General features: G+C 27.4%; 1 protein-coding gene across 3 annotated transcripts in view; it reads left to right on the forward strand.

Annotated features, from left to right (window-relative positions):
• Positions 1–22,341, forward strand: part of LOC123299287 (AF4/FMR2 family member lilli) — a 444,323-nt gene that overhangs the window by 223,035 nt on the left and 198,947 nt on the right. The window contains exon 1 of one of the 3 annotated variants that reach the window (XM_044881639.1): positions 9,065–9,176. The exons of the other annotated variants lie outside the window; for them this stretch is intronic. The gene's annotated coding sequence lies outside the window, so the exon portion shown is untranslated. Of the gene's footprint in view, positions 1–9,064; positions 9,177–22,341 lie in introns of those variants that run through there. 3 annotated transcript variants of the gene reach the window in all.

Genomic DNA, 22,341 nt, shown 5'->3' on the forward strand with positions numbered 1-22,341 from the left:
TGTTTCCTTGGCTGACACCGACTCCAAAAATAACAATAATTTTAACTACATTATATTTTGGAAAAGTTTTTCTTTTGAAGTCGGTTTTCTTTTTCTTAAAAGTTTTTTTAATCTTCTTATCTGCTCATGTTAATAAAACAGACTGGCTCAAAAAAGTATTTGATAATTTTAATTTCGTTTTTGACAATACAATGACATATCTTCAGCACATGTGCTACGTCAAGACACCCTGTATATACAATATATTGTTTAAACTTCTATTGTTACCTATCATATTTGTTAACATCAAAACTCCTCTTCAATATTCCATTCGGAATCCAATCTGTAATTTTTATATAACCATTTTATTTTAAAATTTATGTAACAATATTAATAATAATAATTTTTTACACAAAAAAAGATTTTGTGAATAATTAAACATAAATAATTATAAACATAAATACATTGTCAAAAATATGACGTAATATTACAACAAAAACTGATTGATGTCACATGATGACGTAAAATATCTAAATAAAAAGAGATAAATATATTCAATCCTATATATACTATCAGAAAGTTGTTACTACGAGTCTATGTACATACCTCCAACAATAGTACACGTTGAACAATTGTGCGTCACACAGCCTCACAGGAATGTGTGGGAAATTGTATGAAAACTTTTATATATAATGTGTGGGAATTGGTATATGGTAGTAGAATGTGGGAGAGAGACGAGCTTTTATCATCCATCCATCGTTATAAATGTAGGTAAAATATTTTACAAACGGAATTGTGGGGGTGTTTGTGTATACTTCTAGCACAAAATAAACTAAATTGAAATTCAAGTATTCAATTATTTAGAAAAAAAAAACAAAAAGTTTCAAACTAAAGTTGTATTTTATTATTGATTGTTACGTAGATAGTCTGTAGCTTCTAACTTATCAATTCTGTTATTCAGAGGTTAAGGACGTTACTCCGCTACAATATTATGTACATGGTAAGAGTATATGAGTTTGTAGTTAAATGAAGTATAATATTTGTCTAATACTGTATCAACGGAAGCTTTACTTACACAATACTCTGCTATAGTTGTTTTTGTTACAACCACAATACTCATTAATACAATACATGCAATAAAAATTAAAATCGATTGATAAACATGGATGATATAAGCAATTTGATAATTTTTTCTATCTTTTTCTTGCAAAAACTTTTGATTTGTTTCTATGGCAATCGCAAGTTATGACGTCACCACGTACTATATTCTTCTCTTTCCATTTGTACATTTATATATTTGCACTTATTTTAAACTTATAATTCTAGTTGATATCATGATGGTGATATTATATACAGTCAAACCTGGATAAGCGAGAGTTCAAGGGAGCACAATCTCATTCTCGTTTATACAGGTTTCTCACTAACACGAGTTTCACGCTAATTCAAGTACATGGGTAGCGTTTCTCTCTTATAGAGATACTCAGCAATAACAAGTCACAGCAAGTACGAATGTATAATATGATCGTATCTATAGTTCCTTCTAAATAATAATGTGTCAATTTTAATCGGTAAAAGGTGTGGTAAATCGCTTTCAAATTTTAACATTATGTGAATTGTGCATTTAATTACTTACTTTCCAAGGTTTGTAAATTTCTTCGTATATTTCAATTACGCAGCAACTACCTTTAGTTCATAATAAGCCAGTTACCTTTTTTCGATAAGTTTTTTGAAGCGTTCCAAGATTGTTTTTGTTTATGTCTTGAAGTCTCATTGCTTTTTCTAAGTATAACTTTGTATATATTGTGTTATCTTGTATCTCATTGCAATATGTTTTGCGTTAAGTGTATATAATAATATTATGTAGGCACCTACACATCTAAATATTTCATACTTTTACCCATTGACTTAGTACCTACTAAGTATAATAATTTGCATATTAAGAAGTATTATGTAAATGATTATAAATGTATGCGTTATGTTTGTGTGTAAAAGCGAAGGGGGATTTCCTTCCGTCATTTTGTTGTTTTGTTTAACTTGTTTTTTTGTTGTTTAAAAAAGGTTGTTTTACATAGCTACTACAATTGAACTTAAGAAACCTCAATTGTTTTGTTTTTAGAGTCATATATGTTTTTCTGTTTTTAATCCGATATAAGATTGTTAGGTCTTTTCTACATGTGAAAAAGTTTGATGTATGATAAAAAACGTTCGAAAAGTAAAATATATTCAACGCTTCGATAACAATAAAATAGTAAACAGTATTGTAAAAGCGTTTTGGTTTATTGCACGGTACATATACTTAATTCCAAAAAAACTGCCACAGTTAAAACATTCTAAGCGTACTAATCATATGTTATGTTATAATAGTAACACTAAGAATATTTTAAAACGAGCATTTTTTTTTACATAGAGTATACATATCAAATACATGCTTTATAGTTAAATAATGTGTTATTTTTAGCTTTACAATACCACGCAACTACAAAAATATATAATATATTGTGTGCAAGTGCTGCTTATAAATTTGATAAAATAGATATCGTTCTTCAATCATTAATACTCTAACTATAGTTGTCTCTGTTCATCAAATGATGGATCTTCGATGAACTCATAATTAAATTAAAATTTTGTTTTAATATCAGCGACAATCTAATATTTTTATGGTATTATTATAAACTACAAGATTGTCTAAATATTTTTGATAGTTTTTTATCACAATCTCTAGATTTTTTGATATAGAAATATCCAATTGAAAGGATACTATATGATTCATCATTTTTTTTAGCCAACTTTAAACGATAAAATAATAATAAAAAGCCCTATGACCTAGGAATTTTTTGTGATTTATGGAAACTTTGTTAGTCAACAACTATATTTATTGAAATCCCTAATATTATTCAATTCTTGCAAATCTCCTTAAGATGTATTTTGAACTCTGTTTTAAGTGTGAAATTACCTTTACTAATAAATAAAATAAACCATATATTATTTTATTTCTAAATATTCTAGACAAAATTTTATAATAAAAACGTATACACACAGCTGTTCACTCTTGTTCACACGTCTTGCACCCCCTGTTTCACTGTGCTCCGTTCTGCTTCTTACATATACTTGTTTGTTATATTTTATGTTATTGCTTGTTGCCTTGTCGCCTTGTCTTTTAACTTTTTATTCCTCTCGGGTAAGGTATTGAAAAATTAAATTGGTCCTTTGTAATTCTGTTATTCTTTAAAAAAGGATTTTTTTTATAGTTTTTAATTTTAGAGGGGTTACAAGTTTTTTGGCAGATTCTGTCCAATATTTAAAATTGTATAAATCACAACCTAATTGTTATACACCCCTAAGAAATGGATTCTGTAAAAAAAATTTCGAGGTCGTAAATTTAACATATTAACAATTCGAACAACCGGAATTTGTTCATGTTTCTAGGGGCTATTAACCTAATTTGATTCGATTTTTTTTGTATTGCTGTTACTAAGGTGGCAATTCAAAAAATTATTTTAGTTTCTATTGGATTTCAAAAATACAATAAGATTTTTACTTTACTTCGAAATAAAGCATGTCAAAACCTATATTTTTGCAATTTAATGAATTTATTATATTAAAATTAACGGAAAATCTATGTTTAAATGTAGTGTCAGTCACATATGGAATCACCGAAAAAACATGTTATTTCCGGAAACGTTAAAAGTTAAAATATTGTTTGATTCTCTTAAGGTATTTCCAGCATGGTATTTGCAGTTTCTATGTTAAAGCAATGGTACAATTTTTTTTTCGACAGAATTTAACGAAAAATTAAATTTAAGAATTTAATAATGCTTACTATTAATTCCCAAAGTTTCAGAAATTTTGACCGTTTAAAATGGGAAATAATTATGCCAACGTCCCAATTTCGATCAATTTACGTCAAAATTAATATTTCGAAAGTGAAAATTAATTTCTAATATGGAAATCTTCTCTTTTTTTAGAATTTTATTGTATAAACATTTTTTTCTACTTTTTCTTCAATATATAATAATATCATAAAAAATAGTTGGAGAGACCGGACATTTTACATGCTTTAAATGGGACATGACCCTCAAAATCGCGAACCTTGTCTTTAAATATCTCGCGATCTAAACGGTCAAAAATTATGAAATTTTAGGAATTCATAAAGCTATTATAAACCCGAGAAAAAAAATTCGGCCAAATCTGTCGAAAAGTGATTTCATGCTGGTACTACCTTAACAAAAAAAATTGACAATACATTAACGTCTATGGGACGCTTTACCAGGTATTGAACACGGGTTATGACATGCATAAATTTTTCTCTAGTTAAAATCATCTCTATATATTATAAATGCGAAAGTAAGCATGTTTGTTTGTTTCTTTGTTTGTTACGCTTTCACGCTTAAACTAGCGAATGGTTTTTAATGATACTGTACAGTAATATAGCTGATATATCAGAATAACACATGAACTATAATTTATAAAGATATATTAAAAAAAAATTTAAAAATTTAATTTAATTTGACATTTGACATTACCATAAATTACAGATTTCTGTAAAAATAGTCAATATAAAATATTTCACAGCCATCTTTTCTGATATACTCAATGAAAAATTACGACTATTAGACAGTTAAAAAAATAGAAAACCATACATATATTTTACCTGTGTAAAACAATCCATTATTTCGAGTGTTATAGAAAAGCGATAAGCAAGAGCAATCTTTATCAATCTTTACTTTTAAACCAAGCGAAGCGGGTGGGTATCACTCTAGTATCATTATAAATATAAAAAAAAGTTACATAATCAAATATGAAAGCGCATCAAATCATCTTTTTTTTAACCAGTTGAAGTTGAATAATAAATTAAAATTATTTTACTTTTAATATAATATTAATATGTAAATCAAAATAAAGAATTATTTCAAATTTGTTGTTGTAATAAAAATTTGAAGAATACCTACGGGGGAAGTCATATCCTTTTCATCTTAACATTTTTGGCATATGCAAGAATAAGGAATGAAGTTATTAAAAGGTAAAGACATCCAAATACTATAAAAAAAATACATGTTATTATTTCTCATATGAGATTTATTTTTTTTATCAATTGTTCTATCCTTATCGTTTGTTGGAAGTATAAGAGAGAAGGATAAAGAAGGATATATCTGAATTTATTTTATTGTATTTTCGGAGTTTAGAAAGATTTGGGGGAAGCTTGTTTATTTCTTCTGTATTCACTCTGGTTCTCTATAAATAAAGATTTAAGGACTAAAAGTGCTTCTATTTTTACCCAACTGCCCGAGAAATAGGTAAAGTTACTTGGACATTGGTAATCATACCTCTTTGGTTAATCCTGTTTATAAGCGGATTAACAAATTTTGATAAATGAAGTAGTATTCGTATATTCTATGATTCTTTTACGAAATTGCAAGTGGCAAGGAATGGTTTCACGAAACTACATCATATTTGACGATTTTTAAGTAATTTGATTATTTCATAAATAATTTTTTCGTGTCTTATCGCTTGGCAAATTATTCTAAGCAGCATTTAAGATGTCCATAAATTTACTTTCGAAATGTTTTTAGTCTTGATTTCAATCAATTTTAAAGGATCATTTTTGTCCCATAATAGTTGTAATTATTCCATATCCCTGACAATTTCGTGGATATCGTAAACACTGTTTAAAAAAAATTTAAAACACGAAATGTCTGACGCATGTGCAGAACGCGTGAGCAAAATAAATATCTTATCTTGCGAGTAAAAATAACCGGACGGTTGACTCGAATACTGACGGGTTAAAGATACATGAAGACCAATCAGTTAGTCACACACATCCTTAAAATTGGCTAGTTAGATAAGTTTCCTTGAGAGGTGTAAATTTTCCAGAATACCTATCCTCCTTTTTACGTCAATATGTCATGTTTTTTATTGCATTTGTTCGAAGATTTGCACGCTTCTATAACCCTTATAAATTAAGCAATAGAGTTAAAAATTTGTATGAAGATAGAGTTCGTTTCAAGCAACTACTTTTTGGCAGTGTCAACTTTCCAAAATCCCAATCCGCCATTTATGTTGAAATATCATGCTTGTCGCAATTTTTAAATCCTTTCGCACTTCTAAAGATCCTCCAGCTTGAGCTACAAGTTTTAAATTTTTACATGAATTGAGTTAAAAAATACCGTTTGTTAACGTCAACTTCTCAGTGCTCCAACTCTCACTTTTTTAACCCCCCGAACCAAAAAAAAAGGGTGTTATAAGTTTGAACGCTCTATGTGTGTGTGTCTGTCTGTCTGTCTGTGGGATCGTAGTGCTTAAACGGGTGAACCGATTTTGATTTCTTTTGATTCTTTTGAAAGGTAATTTAATGGATAGTGTTCTAAGTTAAGCTTACAAGTGCGAATTTAGGGTTTTGTACTGGAAAAACCTGAAAAAGAAAAAGATAATTTAAAGGAGAGTGTTATTAGATACTATTCAAGTGCGAGCTTAGGGTTCCGAAATCGAAAAATTTTTCGGGAGTTTCTTAAATTTTGTTTAAAATATTCGAGTTCAACAGCATGCAAAGACGAAAATTCCTTTTCAATAAAAGCATCTAAAAAGGGGCAGCTAATAATGTCATTCTTGAATACATAAACATTAATTAAACGTTAAGAACTTTTATTAATTATCTAATTAATGAAACATTTTTTTCTATTTAATATAAAATTAATATTGAAAATATTAATTTTTATATTAAAATAAAAATGACTTAAGTATGTTAAGATATTATAACTTAAATAAGTGTTAGTTGTTATATAGATTGTTTTTATAAATAATATTATCTACACTTAATAATTTAATTACTTATTACATTATTTTGGTGGTGTAGTACTCGTATATTGAAATAAGTACAAAAACAACATCATAATTCTGTACTGTACTTAACTTAAACTTAAAATATAAACACATACGTATTGTAAATATTTTATAAGAATTTTAAGTACCAATTAATACCAACAAGACTCAAAAAGATAATTATACTAATCAGTATCAGTATAGTCAAATTCATATAAACTAGACCATATAATACTTTCATTTGTTTCATATTCAATTTGTATAATTATACAGATTATAATCATAAGTCGAGTTTATGAAAGAAAATTTTCGCTGATATAAGTATTTAGCAATATCTAAAAATTCATAAATCTGATATTGAAGTTAATCTCATTTTTGAAATACTTGAGCTACAATTATTACCTTTGAAATCGTTTTTCATACTTAAAAAGATGTTAAAACAAGTGAAAAGAACAATTGACTGTGTTAATTGTTGAAATACCCTGTATAGAAAGTGTTGCATGTCAGTACTTATTTCTTATAAATTGGAAGAGTTAACATTATTAAACCAACACAATTATGAAAGCCTTTCGATAACCATTTGTTTTGTTCTTCGTTTTTCGAAAATCTTTCGCAATACCACTAATTGAAGCTACCTACAAATGCCCTATCTTTTATAGTTTTGGAGAAAATGGACACCAAAATTTTGTCCTAGTTTGCGCCTTCACGAGTAAACAGTAATGCTTATAAAAAAATGTTTTCAACAAAAGTTGTTTATTTTTTATAAGGAACATTTTTACAGGTCCAAAACTCAATTGATCTATGTTGCTTATTTACGAACACTAACTCACTTTTTACGTTCTGACCACGTTATAAACATTTAACCTTAATATTTCTTTGTTTTGAGTTATCATGCCGAGTAGACGAGTAGACAAACGGAAGTGAACTAATTTTATACTTAAATGAAATTCCTATACCAAAATATTGTTAATAGAATCAATATTGCTTAGCGGCACCAACTTGGGACTAAAATTAGTATACCTTGATATGTATCACATATATAACAGGGTATAAACTGGATTGGGGAGAGTCTTTTATCATGGTGCCTACAGTACCTGCCATAAAAAAAATTAGCCGACTCTGTTAAAGATCTTTTCATTTCATAAATAATTACTGTTTAATGATTTTCTCAATATTTTATCAAAGATAAATCTTTTAAAATCTCTCGATTTCCACAAAGTATAATTAATGAATAATAAGATACAAATCTTCATCTTTGAAGAAAAAAAAGTGAATATAAAGTTAAAAAATAGGATTAATTAAAATTTTTAGCACCGAATAAAATAAAGTATTACATATTACATAAAACAAATTAATATGTTAATGTACTACTTTATATCAAAAATATACATATAAAAGCCAATGATGTCGTCAGTTAGTAGGTATACATGTATTAGTTTATATAGACTACCCATACACTATACGGTGGTAATATAGCATAGCAGTGTAGTCTCACTCTTACAGATATTTCACATTCGATTCGTCGTACAACATCGGTATTTATAACAAAGATAACAATATATATATAATATCTATGTATAAAACAAAGATAACAATAATGTAAGTATGTATATGAGGATACTATACTGTAATAAGTATACACATGCATGCATACTGTGTGGAAGTATACAAGTATGTATGAGTACGAGTAATAGAGTAGTACATGTTTCACTCACTCACTCTAATAGACGAGTCAGTTGTTGTTTGCGAGTGACACACATTAAAGCATTTGGCAAGTGTAACCATTGCCATGTTATACCTATTGCTTGCTATCTGTTTGTAATACTAACTTGTTAGTCATTTGGCGGTGCTATCGCTATGTTCAATGTGTCTACACAGGACATTTGTGAATACTTAGAGGATACTTAAATTCATTCTTTACTCCTCTCAATTTAAATCAAAATACACTCTTTTAAAACAATCAAAAATTATTTAATTTGTTATTATTGTTATTATTATTTTGTGTTAAAGTTTTATGTGATTGTGAATTTTATATTTTAAGTGATAAAAATTAAAGTGTTGTGACGTCACTTATTACTAAGTGAATTATTTATTATTACTAAGAGAAAGCAAAGTGATGTTGTTGGTTGTTTCATGAATAAAATTGTGAAGTGAATTGCGTGTGGAAAGTTTTTTTTTTTTAAGTGTTTGGAAAATTGTGTTGATTAAGTGGGTTATAACAAGTAAAAAAAAATTCAATTAAGTGATGTGATTTCTGTGTGTGTTTTCTTTCAAAATGATTTTTGGATTAAAATTACCTGAATAAAAAAAAAGAAGAAGTCAATCGTGATATTTTAAGGATTACTAAGAATTTTCAAGGAATGTTTAAAACAACGTAAAATGTAGGTTTTTATTTTTAAATTTTCAAGGTTATAAATTTTTTTTAAATAATAATGATGGAAGACGCGCATATCGTTTGCGGCGACGTCTTGATTATTATGATTGCAATAAGTATAATTTTAATAAGTGTTTTTCTCTCGAGTTCTTTTTTAATTCAATTTGGCAACACTGTTAATGTAGTATATTATTTTTTTTGGTGTACCCTATTTGTGTTGTTTGAAAGTCTATTTTTAAACACAAATTTTTGTACAAGAAATATTTGAAATCGTGTGGTTAGTTCAAAGTTTTTATTTTTTTATTCTTTGAATAATGTCACAAATATTCTTTTTTTTTCAAATTGTATTTAAATTTTGAAACGTTTGACTAATAAATAAATATTTTTCTTCATGTATAGAAGTTTATGAGTCATTTAATGTTTAGGGATTTTCTGTTTGGTTTTTATAAATAATAAAGTGGGGATACATTCTTTGACTTGAGGTTGAAAGAAGACACTTATTTGAATATATTGACTTATGACTCATATTTGTTTAACGTCCTTTGATTCTTTCTTCCGTATTTGTCATTTTTAAACAAATATAATCGGTTAATCATTTTTGTCCTGGGAATATTTCTAATATAGTACTATTAAACAGTGCTTCGGGGAGAAAACTTTCGGGAAAAAGTAACTCATTTGAACATAGCAATGTACTAGTGAATTTTGGAAAGAAAGTAGTTTTTTCATAATTTGATACATTTTATAATCGTGAAAGTTTGGATGGAAGGATGTTTGTTACTCTTCCACGCAAAAACTACCGAACGGATTTGGATGAAATTTTGCATAGAGATAGATTATAATCTGGAAGAGCACATAGACTACGTAGACTACGGCTTTTTATCGCAAGAACCGTGTTTTCGAAAGAGTTTTGTAAAAGTTCGTTAAATAGAGAAGGCTTTGATTAATTTACACAGTAACGATAAATACTCTCAAAACCTCTTTTTGTCGCGAGTAACATCGCGGGTAGCAGCTTGTAATTCATATTTTAAACAGACATTGTCTGGTTTAAAATGCCTATCCAACTGGCGTAGAACATGTCTGAAAAGATTTTATCATTTCAACTGCTTCAGACAATTTGAATGAAAAAAGTATGTTATTAATTGGTCGTGACTATAAATTTTTTTACAATGATCATTATTAATTGACACCTATTATTTATGTTTGGTATTGGTAGTACAGCCAATAAAACTAAATAATTTAAAACTTTACTTGGAAATTGAAGGTTGACAATTTGTATTATTTATCTTTTTTTCAATTTATGAATAATCAGTAGGGATCGGATTCTTTATGAATTGTATTTAGCCTGAAACACTTTCAATTCATTTTATATCCCAAATTTTGTAGTTAAACAAACTTTTAATGGTTTTAAGTTGAAAATTTGAAACGATTAGAAGAACATTCAAATATTCCCATTCATAAAATGATTCAATTTGACTCTCATTTATCTCGCGTTCTTTTTTAAACAATAGCGAATTTAGAATTCGTAAACAAGCAAAAACTCAGTATGCACAAAGTATTTAAATAATTATGTAGGTATTGAGTTTTTCTGCTTATTTTCGTTTCTTGTATTATTATTTTAAGCAATTTAATAAACTACATTAGTCAGATATCGATACTTTTCGGTGAATTTTGTTTTCAAAATATCATCTCATGAGAAAACGATTTTAACTAACACCTAATTAGAAAAAGGTGATATCACAACTTTAGGTATTGTCTAACATCTTCCTCATTCTTTACAATATTCTATTTTATTCTTGTACAGATACAACAAATTTTGTCTAGTCACGATTAATTCTTAAACTTAAAATAAATTCTTTTTTTTTTTTAAATAAAATATGAATTGAATATACCTAGTTCTATGATCTTATTGAATATCCGGTGCTCTCCACCCACAGTTCATAAATATCTTAAAAAAAGATATTCAATTACTTATAAAAATCGATTAAAAGAGTAGATGATTAAAAAACCTAAACATCTCATCTTATGTGTGACAGTTTGTGCGTCACTTTCTCTAGCATTGCAAGAATAACATGGCAAAAGTACTTGCGAGTGAGAGTAAACTTGAATTTATCTACATTATTTAAACGTCGTGCTTCACTTCGGGCAGTCTAAACTAGTTTGTTTCGAACAAAGATTCGATTTACAAACGGACACATTATTTGACACATAATAAACAGTGTATTCCGTCAGAATCATGTCAATTAGTCAGTAATATTTAGTCGCATGATGAGACTTTTGTTCATGTGTTATGCACATGCGTGAAATATTTCGTACGTGATTATTATTGAATGATGTTTTAGACTAAAATATTAGAGCAGAGAAATAATCTAAAAACTGAATTTTTAAAAGTTTTTTAAATTTAATGAGTACAACTTTTATTAAACTAATGAAAGTACACGAACAGGCATGAAAATATCCGAAATTAATATTTTTTTGCTAACACTTTTATTCTCATGATGAAAGAAATTCTCATAATTTCTGTCTTCAAAACTGTAGATATAGGTTGAAAAATCATAATTTGAAAATAGATAAAATTATATGAAGATAGAAAAAGTTTCAATCACGCATGACATTTGAAAAATAACAAAGCGCGAGGTGCTGACGAATTGAGGACACTCGAATTTGAACAATCTTTTCCGAGGAAATTATTCCATCACAGATTTTCCCATTCTCGAAAGAAATTCAATTGTTCAACCTTTTTTATCACCAGGAATGTCAATATCCAGTAAATGCTAAAACCATACTATACGATTGTTTAAATGCATAAAAATCTTGACCCTGTTTCATTTCCAACAAAGTTCCCAGTGTTTTTTTTCCTAATAAATAAATACAAAATCTTGATTATCTGAATAACTAATCGACATATGTTAATTATCACTGACTTTTCATATGTCTTATATTCGTTTCATCTCTTTCTAATAACATATTATACTTTTAATATAAAATTGTTTTTTAATTATTAGTTTTTATAAAAAAAAGTTTTTGATTTTTAAAACTTTGAGTGAGAATTTACCGACTTAGACCGTTTATTTTTATTGTACCTGAACTCTGAAGAATATATTTTTAAAAGACCCCATTGTTAAAACACCCCTTTTATTGTAGTTTTAAAGAAATAAATGAGGGTTGTATTTTGAAAGTTATTAATAAAACTTTTGTTATACCTTTTTTTTTTTTGAAGAAAGTAGCTAGGTCAAACTTAAGAGCGGCATGATTAATTTTTTTTTGGATAGATATCTCGTAAGTTTTGCATACAATTGTTCAGTTTAAAGTAGAATGATAACGGTATCTGATGGGGAGTTACATCGTCGCACACGCGTTGTAAGTAAAAGACGTACCTATTTATCCAATCAAGATGCTACAAAACTCTTCGTCAGATTAATTTTTTACCCTGTATATATGTAATATATATCAAAGTATACTTAGTTTAGCCGCAAGTCTGTAACGTTTCAAAATATTAATGCTTCGAACAAAATTTTGGTCTATTTGTTCATACAAGTAAAGTTTACAAAATTTAAAAGACCCCGAAAAAATTTATCGGGTACGGATCCTTAATCTTGCACTTGATACGTATCCTTCTCCAAACTGAATCGATTTTGAGGTTCATCGGCTCTTTTTTAGTTGTTCCGGATGCAGAACTCTATATTCGCACTTGAAACATAGCTAAAAATTCTCTCCATTAAATTACTATTCAAACGAAATGAAAAAAATCAAAATCGATAGATCCGTTTAGGTGCTAGGATGCCACAGACGAACAGACAGACACACATAGCGGCCAAACCTATTATAGCACCCCTTTTTGGGTTCGGGGGTTAAAAAGAACCTAAAAAGCCCATTTTCGGTTATCCGTCTGTCTATCAATATGATTACTCAAAAACAGAAAGAGATATCAAGCTGAAATATAAAATTTTTTGTTGGAAACATTTTTTCTTAAACATCACCCTTTGAAGGCACCAATTTGGATATAACTTTTGTATCCATTGTCTCCAAAATTATAACAGGTAGGGAGTTTTTATACAAGATATTTCAACAATTAACTCAGTCAATGGTCTCAGGAGCTAGCAATAAATAACATAAAAAATTACTTACTGTCCGATCAACCTTAACGAGCTATTTTTTTCGAAACCACTATGTTAAAACTAATTCGTGAAAAAAAAAAAATTTCTAACTCGATACCTGAATGAATAATTTCCACTTTATATGAAAAGTGAAATCTCAGCTTCTTTAACAGCCACCCTGCTTGATAGATGAGCCTCTTTATATTTTTCGACAGAAAAACAACTCTAGAGACACAAACAAACGCATTCGCATTCCATTCTTGATATTTTTTGCGACACACGCAATATTTATTCTGTCGTATTCTATTTATTTATTATTAAACGCAATTTTTATCCGACTAAAAGGATATGTATGTGATAGAAAGAGATGAATAATAATATAATTTTGAGGAAGAGAAATAAATAATATCTAATATCAGAGTCGTTATTCGTTCGTTATAACAATTTAAATAAAAAAGAGAAGTGAATTTAGAGTATATAGCAGCTAGCAGTGGTGAATGCTATCCGTCCATGTTCCTCCGTGCTCCGTGTGCTAACTGTATAGCATAGTATTTACTTTTATTTATTTGTTTATTTAATATTAACGATCCGACATATTACGCTTTTTTTTTTTTTTTTTAAATGGCTGCCTTTTTGTCATAAATATTTTGTAAAAATGTTATTTTTTTACATTCTTTGAAAATTGTATAAAAAATGTCGTTGAAATTTTTAAAACAAAGCGATGATAAGATCATATTTTGAAAACCGTTAGTCTGATAAATATAATAATTTTAAATCAGATTTTCGTTACTTTTGGAACCTAATTGCTCTAGAACTAGAGCTCTAGTTCTCGTTACCTTTACAGCACTAGATTTAAAATAAACCATTTAGATTTAAAGTTCGAGAAAAATCAGTTAGCTTATTGTAACAAAATCAGAAATTTGAGAGTCTGTTAAGGATATGTCTATCTTTTGCCTCTAAGAAAATGTTCAAAACCGTAGACTTCGTAATGAGTCTTCTGACATATAAAGATTTGCAATTTTTCAGAATTTTTTTTATAATGTCAGAGAATTTCTGCGATATTCAAATATATCCGGGTGTTAAAAAATAAGAAAATTAAGAACATTTAAAAATACGTATATCTACATCATTTAACTTGGCATGTGGATCAGTCATAATAAAAATAGTAAATAATAAGTGTAAATAAACATAATACGTATGATTGTAGCGTACTCTAAACAAATATTGTAATATTACATAGTGTACTGTCATTGTGATGTGTGTAATTTAATGTAACAGTAATATTGTAATACTAGTAATATGATACAGGAAAATTAATTTATTTAATCATAATCATATCAAAAATTGTCATCTTAACACACATATACTGGGTGCTCACTGTAAACTGTACCATTGTCTACATTTATAAATATTACTAGTAGGTATTACATATACAGGGTGTCCTGTGACTCGATGGGCATAGATTTGGAGTGTATTCTTTGGGCAATTTTAAGTCGAAAATGTCTTATATACTTTTGTCCAAAATTTAATGGTTAAAGAGTTATGGACACTTGAATTTAATCAATAAAGTAAAGACATTGTTGAGAAGTTGCTGCTTAATTTTAAATTAATAAAAAATGTTTTCTTCGGACCATGCTAAATGCTTTTTCTTCTTGTACCGGACGTTCTGCATTAGATTTAGGAAAATTACCTTTTTCTGTCATATGACGATATGCACATTTAAGATCACTTGTTTATTAGAAATTCTTTTTCGATCAGGAAATCGCCGTTAATATTCCCACACTGACGCTCTTACATTTTCGTCACAATATCTGTAAATAAAATGAATATCGGTATATACTGATTTATAAACGTGACCTTTAAATTATTCTTGGAAACTTAAAAAATAAAAAACACAAACATAAATAATCAATTGTGACCTAAACAACAATATGACAAAACAATCACATGGCCTACTAGATTAATTCTCCTCTTGCCTTTTATCTTCGAGGACATAATAGTGCCCTTAACTATTGAGCTTTTGATAAATGTATGCCTGGCATTTTCGACTTGTCTTTGTTGTTGTTACAAAAGAATTTTTTCTAAATGATTATTATCTAATAATGAAAAATCTTTGTTTAAATATACAAGAAAATTTTGTATTAAAATCTAAAATCTGTTAACTTTATTCAACTCATTTCAATCCATATAATTGTTGCTCTATATAAATAAATTGATTACAATAATATTGGAGCACTTTGTCAGTATTTGTAGACGTACTTTACGTCTTTTTAAAAAGTTTTTAATAATAATCACACTTTTTTACTTAGCGTCATATTACAATACACTTAATAACTCACAAGGTTATTTGATTTTATAAAATGCGCGTGCATAATATACGTATGTAGCTTTAATTATTTTATACCATATTTTCAAAGCATTAGTAGCTAGGCTGGAGCTTACTTCAGTAATATTTAAACACCTAGCTTTTAAAATTTTATAATAAAAATTTTATTAGATTGTTAAGTTCATATCTACCAGGAGGTATAATTATGTTGGGTAGATAATAGAGGTGTGTTTGGGGGCGGGGAATTGAATATTTTTTATAGGCGGAAGTGCATTATTATTCTAGAACATAAAATTGTTGATAAAATCAATTTTATGATTTAATTATATAAGTTTCATTTATTTGAAAATTATGAAATTTTATGTAAATGCAAATTTTTGATCCGAATGAATCAAATCTAGTACAACAATTCGCCGACGGCCTTGAAATTTCATCCCCAAAAAATTTTTATGGTTGAAAAACAAGATGCTCTATAAACGAAAAATCTTTTTACTGTTTGAGCCTAAAATTATGTAATAATCCGTAATTTTCGTAGAAATTGTTTTATCTGGTGTTATAAGTGACAGAAGTTAGAGAGAACAAAAGCTTAAAGTTCGGGGAATTGGTTCATTGAATTTTTTAAGCCAATTGTGAGTGTGCTTTAGAGGTGAATTGAGCTCGTGATTGCATAAAATTTGATTTCCCATAAAACCCTGAAAATAAAATTCACAATTGAAACATTTTGTTCATAAAGTATCACAATTTATGATATTTAAACAATTGGATCTGTTTGTTTTTATATTTCTTGTTAAATTTACAAATAAACTTTTCTAATAAAAGTAATTGCATCTAAATTAAAATCAATAAAACTTTTAATTTGCATAATGAAGCTTGTAAAAACCAATTGAATGTGGGAATTCCCAAATACAATATATATGTTCTTTTATATTTTCTCAAACCTTAACATTATTAACTAGATTTTACTGTAATATAAATTGTATATAAAAGTCATGCAAATTTTTATCAATATAGTAACACATTTAATTGTTTCAAGTAAATAATGTAATAAATATTGCGAGTCCCCCCGCTGTTAATTCATTGATATTAGAAACTGATGATGATTTTTATAGTTTTTTTTAAACACTTTTACATGTTTTTATACAAGTAGATAAAAAATGGAGTCATACGCTTCAATAATTAGCTACTAACTAACTCTTCTTTATAATAAATTATGTATTTTATTAGCGTACAAGAGATTTTAATCAATGTGTTATAATTTTTATACCGGGTGTTTACATTTCAATGGAACCGCAATAGGATCTAAAAGTGTATTTATATGAAATCACAATGTATGGTAACGTTCTACCCTTGGTATGTTCGATGCAATAAAATAGCAGTAGGTGATTTCTTTGAAAACTTTGCCATACTTTAATGTTTAACTCAAAAATACATTAATTGCTCCACACTGCCCGTAAGAAACTCTTCATATTACAGATTATTAACTCTCCATATCTGTTCATGCTGGTGATCTTTCTATATGTTTTTCTTTGTTATTTTAGAATACCTTTAAGTACACTTTTACAAATAACCCGTTTCCATGGAAACCATAATATTATTTTTATTCGCAGATAAATTCCTTAGATGTCAAACTTTAGTCTTCTTCTATAAACGACCTTCATAGCCACCCACTCTACCAGACTCGTTACAATATGTACATATTTAATGAATTAGAAGCTAGTGCGGGTCTAACGGTAACGAGATCTGAACTCAAGCAGGGAAGCGTGGGAGAAATCACTTGAAAGCCACTTAGTAGTATGATTTATGAGATTTTTCATACTGTATATTAAAACTCTTGTAAATATTACTGAATGAATTGCATCATTTTAATGAAGATCAAACAATTAAGAATATTCATAACACAAATTTTTACATCTCTTTCTCAATGCACAAAAAAATATAATATTATTATTATTTATTATTATTAAATTGAAATATGAATTTTATTCGCTTTCACTTAATTATACAGATCATTAAGTTTCATGAATGTACGTCAATCATTATTTTGTTACGTTAGTTTTAACTTAACTGTGGAATTAAATTATGTACCTAATCTTAAATCTAAGATCAAAATGTTAAAAGATATAAACATTAAATGCATAATTTTGCATTTTAAAACACATAATTTTAAAGAGTGTCCTTCAATTAACGCAACAAGAAACACAGTTGTTTAATTAAAAATTGTAAACATTCTCAGAAAATTACGTTTTCTTAAGATCATGTTTAAATTGTGTATATGCGTTCTCATTAATGCCATTTCTAAGCAGGTATAAATCCTATATTGAAGTGCTTTATTACGTCATTTTCTAATAAATTTCTAATCTTTATAAAGCTAATTTTCTTAGATTAATTTCGAAAAATAATATTATTTAATTAGAAGCATGAAAAGTATTTTTCTATAAAGAAAATTATGTCAAGCGGTACTCGTTTTCTTATATAATACATTTATAGTGATGAAAAGAGTGGTATTTGTGTGTTATTTCTTCTATAAGTGATTTTCTCTAAATCTTAAGGCATCAATATTTCCAAAACAATGGGATAAATTCAAAAATTTTACTCTTAATTTTCGTCTATTTTTCACAAGTTCTAACAGAATCCACCCTCAAAGTTTCAAAAAATTTCATACAGTCTTTTTTGTGGAAATGTCTTAAGGTCAAAAAATTACGTCAAGCAAGGTGACGATGAATGACCCAAGAAAAATATTCTCTGAGAGTATTTCTCTGAAATAAGCACTCAATGGGAAGTAAATCTGGAGATTGAAACTGTCAAGAATTTCTCTCAAGTACACATGCGTTTTATAAGAACGCTGATCGATTAATGATTGCATAATCAAGAAATTTTTAATTAAATTTAATTTGTTTTAAAAATCATTAATTAATTTTTTATAATTAATGATATCAAATTATCAGAAAAACTTCACTCGTGACGACATATATTTTTCTAAACTATATTCGTGTTTAGTGTGAAAAAATAACTATGAAAAACCTTCATTTTTAATTATCATTAATTGTTATCTACGGAAAAACGTGTTTTTTTAGTCGTTTTCCGGATATAATAATACAAATTACACAAATACTTTTACTTGAAATCTCGGCAATAATCAAAAATAATTTTCTCAAAAAAAAAAAAAAAAAAAAAAAATTATAGTACTAGAGTGACACCCACCCGCTTCGCTGGGTTTAAAAGTAAAGATTGCTCTCACTGATCCTCTTTCTATAACACTCAAAATAATGGTGTAAAGGATTGTTTTACATATGTAAAATATATGTATGGTATTCTATTTTTTTAAATGTCTAGTAGTCGTAATTGTTCATTGAGTATATCAGAAAAGATGGCCGTGAAATATTTCATATTGACTATTTTTACAGAAATCTGTAAATTATGGGAATGTCAAATGACTACTTTTACAGAAATCTGTAATTTATAGTAAGGTCAAATTCAAAGGTCAAATATATCCTTATAAATTATATCTCATGTGTTATTCTGAAGTATGAGCTATATTGCTGTACAGTTTCATTATAAACCATTCACTTGTTTTAGCGTGAAAGCGTAACAAACAAACAAATAAACATGCTTACTTTCGCATTTATAATATATAGAGATTTTTCATCCATCAACATATTTTTATCAATCCCAATCATCCGTCACTTCTTTGAAGACTACACACCCCTGTATTATACACATACATGTTTACACACGTGACCTGAATAGACGAGTCGTATCAAAAATGACATGGGAAAAAAATTACATCCAATAAGTTTTCGAAAGACGTAATCTTATTTGAACACAACAAAAAGAAATGTTTTTTGTGTCACATCGAAGAAAAAAAAATTTACATAAAATTGATTTTACTTTACCATTTTTATTTTGCTTTGGATGGCATAAAAAAAAACAGCATTACCTTAAATTGTCGGGTACAATGTGAGCTCTTTTGAAAATATGTTTATTGTTATCTATCTCATTTTAATAAATTATTATTTGTATTTATCTCTTTATTATACGAAAAATACAAAATGGTTTCATTTAGTGAATAAAAAAAGTAATTATCCGATCAATTTAAACATTCGGCGATTCAAATAATTTGCCCAAGTTCTAACAGAGGATCCACCTTGAAAATTCAAAACAGAGGTCTCAAATAATTTCATCACTTTTTCAATTTTGCTATAATACATAATTTTTTTTATTTAAAGTTATTGTCGTAAAAAAATATTAGACAATATTATGCAAGAGATTCGTCCAACTAGACATATTTATGTTATACTACCTAATTTAAATAATTAGTCTAGACATAATAGAACATACATACACATGCAGACATACTTAAAAAACATTTTCATATTATTTATATAATTTTAAGTATCTAAGTACATATTTTATGCTTTTCTTTTACAAACATGCGTGGAATCCTTTTAACAATCATTATAAATTTTGATAATATGTACTTGCTGAATTTTTACAAGACAACGTTGAAAGATGCATAAAAATAATTTTTAAATAATTTTTGATTATATAGAAAGTTTTGATAAAAATATTTCCAAATTATCATATTAATTTAAGTATTTTATAAAATCATAAATTTTAATAAAAATTTACATGAATAGGGCTAGAGCTTGGGTTTATTTCTACATTTTATTCAGCAAATTTTCCTTTCAAGGAATTCGGAGAAAATGTAGAAGCTCGGTCATTTTTGCATCGATTGATATTTTTGAATTCTTGTAGTGTTATTTATCATAAAAATTTCATCATGATACGAGTAAAATTGAAGGCATACTAAAATCTGAACGCGCGCATACGCCTTTGGCTTTCTTCCGTAGATTTTCTGTAATTACTAGCACACCATTTTAATTTTAACATTAATTCTACGCCACGAATATAATACATTATGTCTACATAACGTTTGTAATCTGTGAATTCTTTTTTATATTGTATTCATATAATTTAACTTATATTTAATTAAATATAACTTTTAAAAAAGTTTTTTTTTGGCGAATAAAATACAAAATTGATCTTTTTTTTTTATTCAAGAACTCAAGTCTTGTCCATAATAAAATTTGTTGCCAGAATGTATCCTGGCCCCAGACCTATAATAGGGATCTCCACTGCAATAAATATTTATTATAATTATATACAATTTGTCAACGTTGTCGATAATAATAATTTTTTTTTTTTCAAATTTATATTTGCTTAAATAACTACAAAAAAAAGACACAAATTACTTTCACTTCAAAAAGAAGAAAGTCTATGCTTGTTAGCAGTATTTAATACTTATAGATGATACAAGCATTAAATAAAAACTGTCAATATTTAATAAAATTGCAATAAATGAATTTTTTTTATTAATGAAAAAATGCAACGAAAATAATTTTATTGCGTAATACTATTTGCGTAATTAAAAGTGCTGATTTGTGTCTCCACGTTTATTAAATGAAATAATGAGAGGTGGAAAGAAATCGGTTATTACAAGATAACAGCGAGTCGATAATAGGGAAACATTTATATAGACTTTGACAAATGGGTCCAAGAACTTAATACTGTGGAACTCCCAAGATTCACAAAAGTGACAATAGAGTTTAATTTTTGAACTGCAACTAATAAAAAAAGATTCTCAGTAGTTTTTACTTAGAATCTGCCTGGTGAGGAATTTTGAAAAATTTGGGGAAAGTAAGGCTACTTGTGCTCGGATCAAAGCATAATTGAAACACTAACTCAATAGCGATTTCATGTAGAATTGGTCGATTTCAAAACTAGATTATTAAAAATTTTATTAGAATAGTTGATTTATTGGTATGAATTTTATTGAACAATTAAATAATAAATTAATTTTTCAATAATATATTGAATACGTTTATTAAAATACCTACTGATAACAGAATATTAATACTTATTTTTGAGATAACAAGTTAATTTTTCTTGATAAAATCCTTGTTTTTTTAAAATTGAAAAAAAGAAGGGCCTCTACTAGTTTCTTTTTTTTGAATTTGCATTTTATTTGATATGTAAATACATTTTTTCGTGTATTTTTGGCACCGAATATAAAAATACTTTTTCAAAATTGATTGCATATAATTTTATATTTAAAAACTAACAAGTCAGTGCCTTCAGTAAATCATGAGACTGACATACTGTGAGCCATAAATATTTTTTAAGCATTGTCAATGAACTTGCACGATATTGCAATAAATTATCAAAAATAAAAATGTACATAAATTTACCAAAAAAAATTTTTCTTGACTGAGAAACGTTTTTACATTAATTAAGGCTCAATGAACGCAGACGCGCCTGTTTTGAAATAAAGGTTGCAACTCAGATGGCAAAAAAACATTGATTTGAAATGGGAAGTGTTATTTCGATCACCTCAATCAATTTACAACCCTTATCTCAATTTTGAATGCTGTGTCTGTGTGATCCGTCAATCCGTGTGATCCGTGTTTTGGAATGTAAAAACCGTAGAGGTCATATTAAGGGTGTTTGACCTATGTCAACACAGAAGTTGGATGTACTTAAAATTTTGAATGTTTTTCTATTATCTGATTTCGCCTGTATTAAATATATTTACATTATGCGATTAAATTTAATATTTTTAAAAAAGGATCATAAATTATTTATTTTTGTGCGATTACAAAATTCTTTAATACTTAGCAAATAAAAAAAATTGCATTGAATAAAAATTTATAAAGAGATATTCTTTGAACTTAAGAAAAGATAAATTGTATTTT

Source organism: Chrysoperla carnea, chromosome 4 (assembly GCF_905475395.1).
Source record: "Chrysoperla carnea chromosome 4, inChrCarn1.1, whole genome shotgun sequence".
In the NCBI taxonomy this organism is placed as follows: Eukaryota; Metazoa; Arthropoda; class Insecta; order Neuroptera; family Chrysopidae; genus Chrysoperla; species Chrysoperla carnea.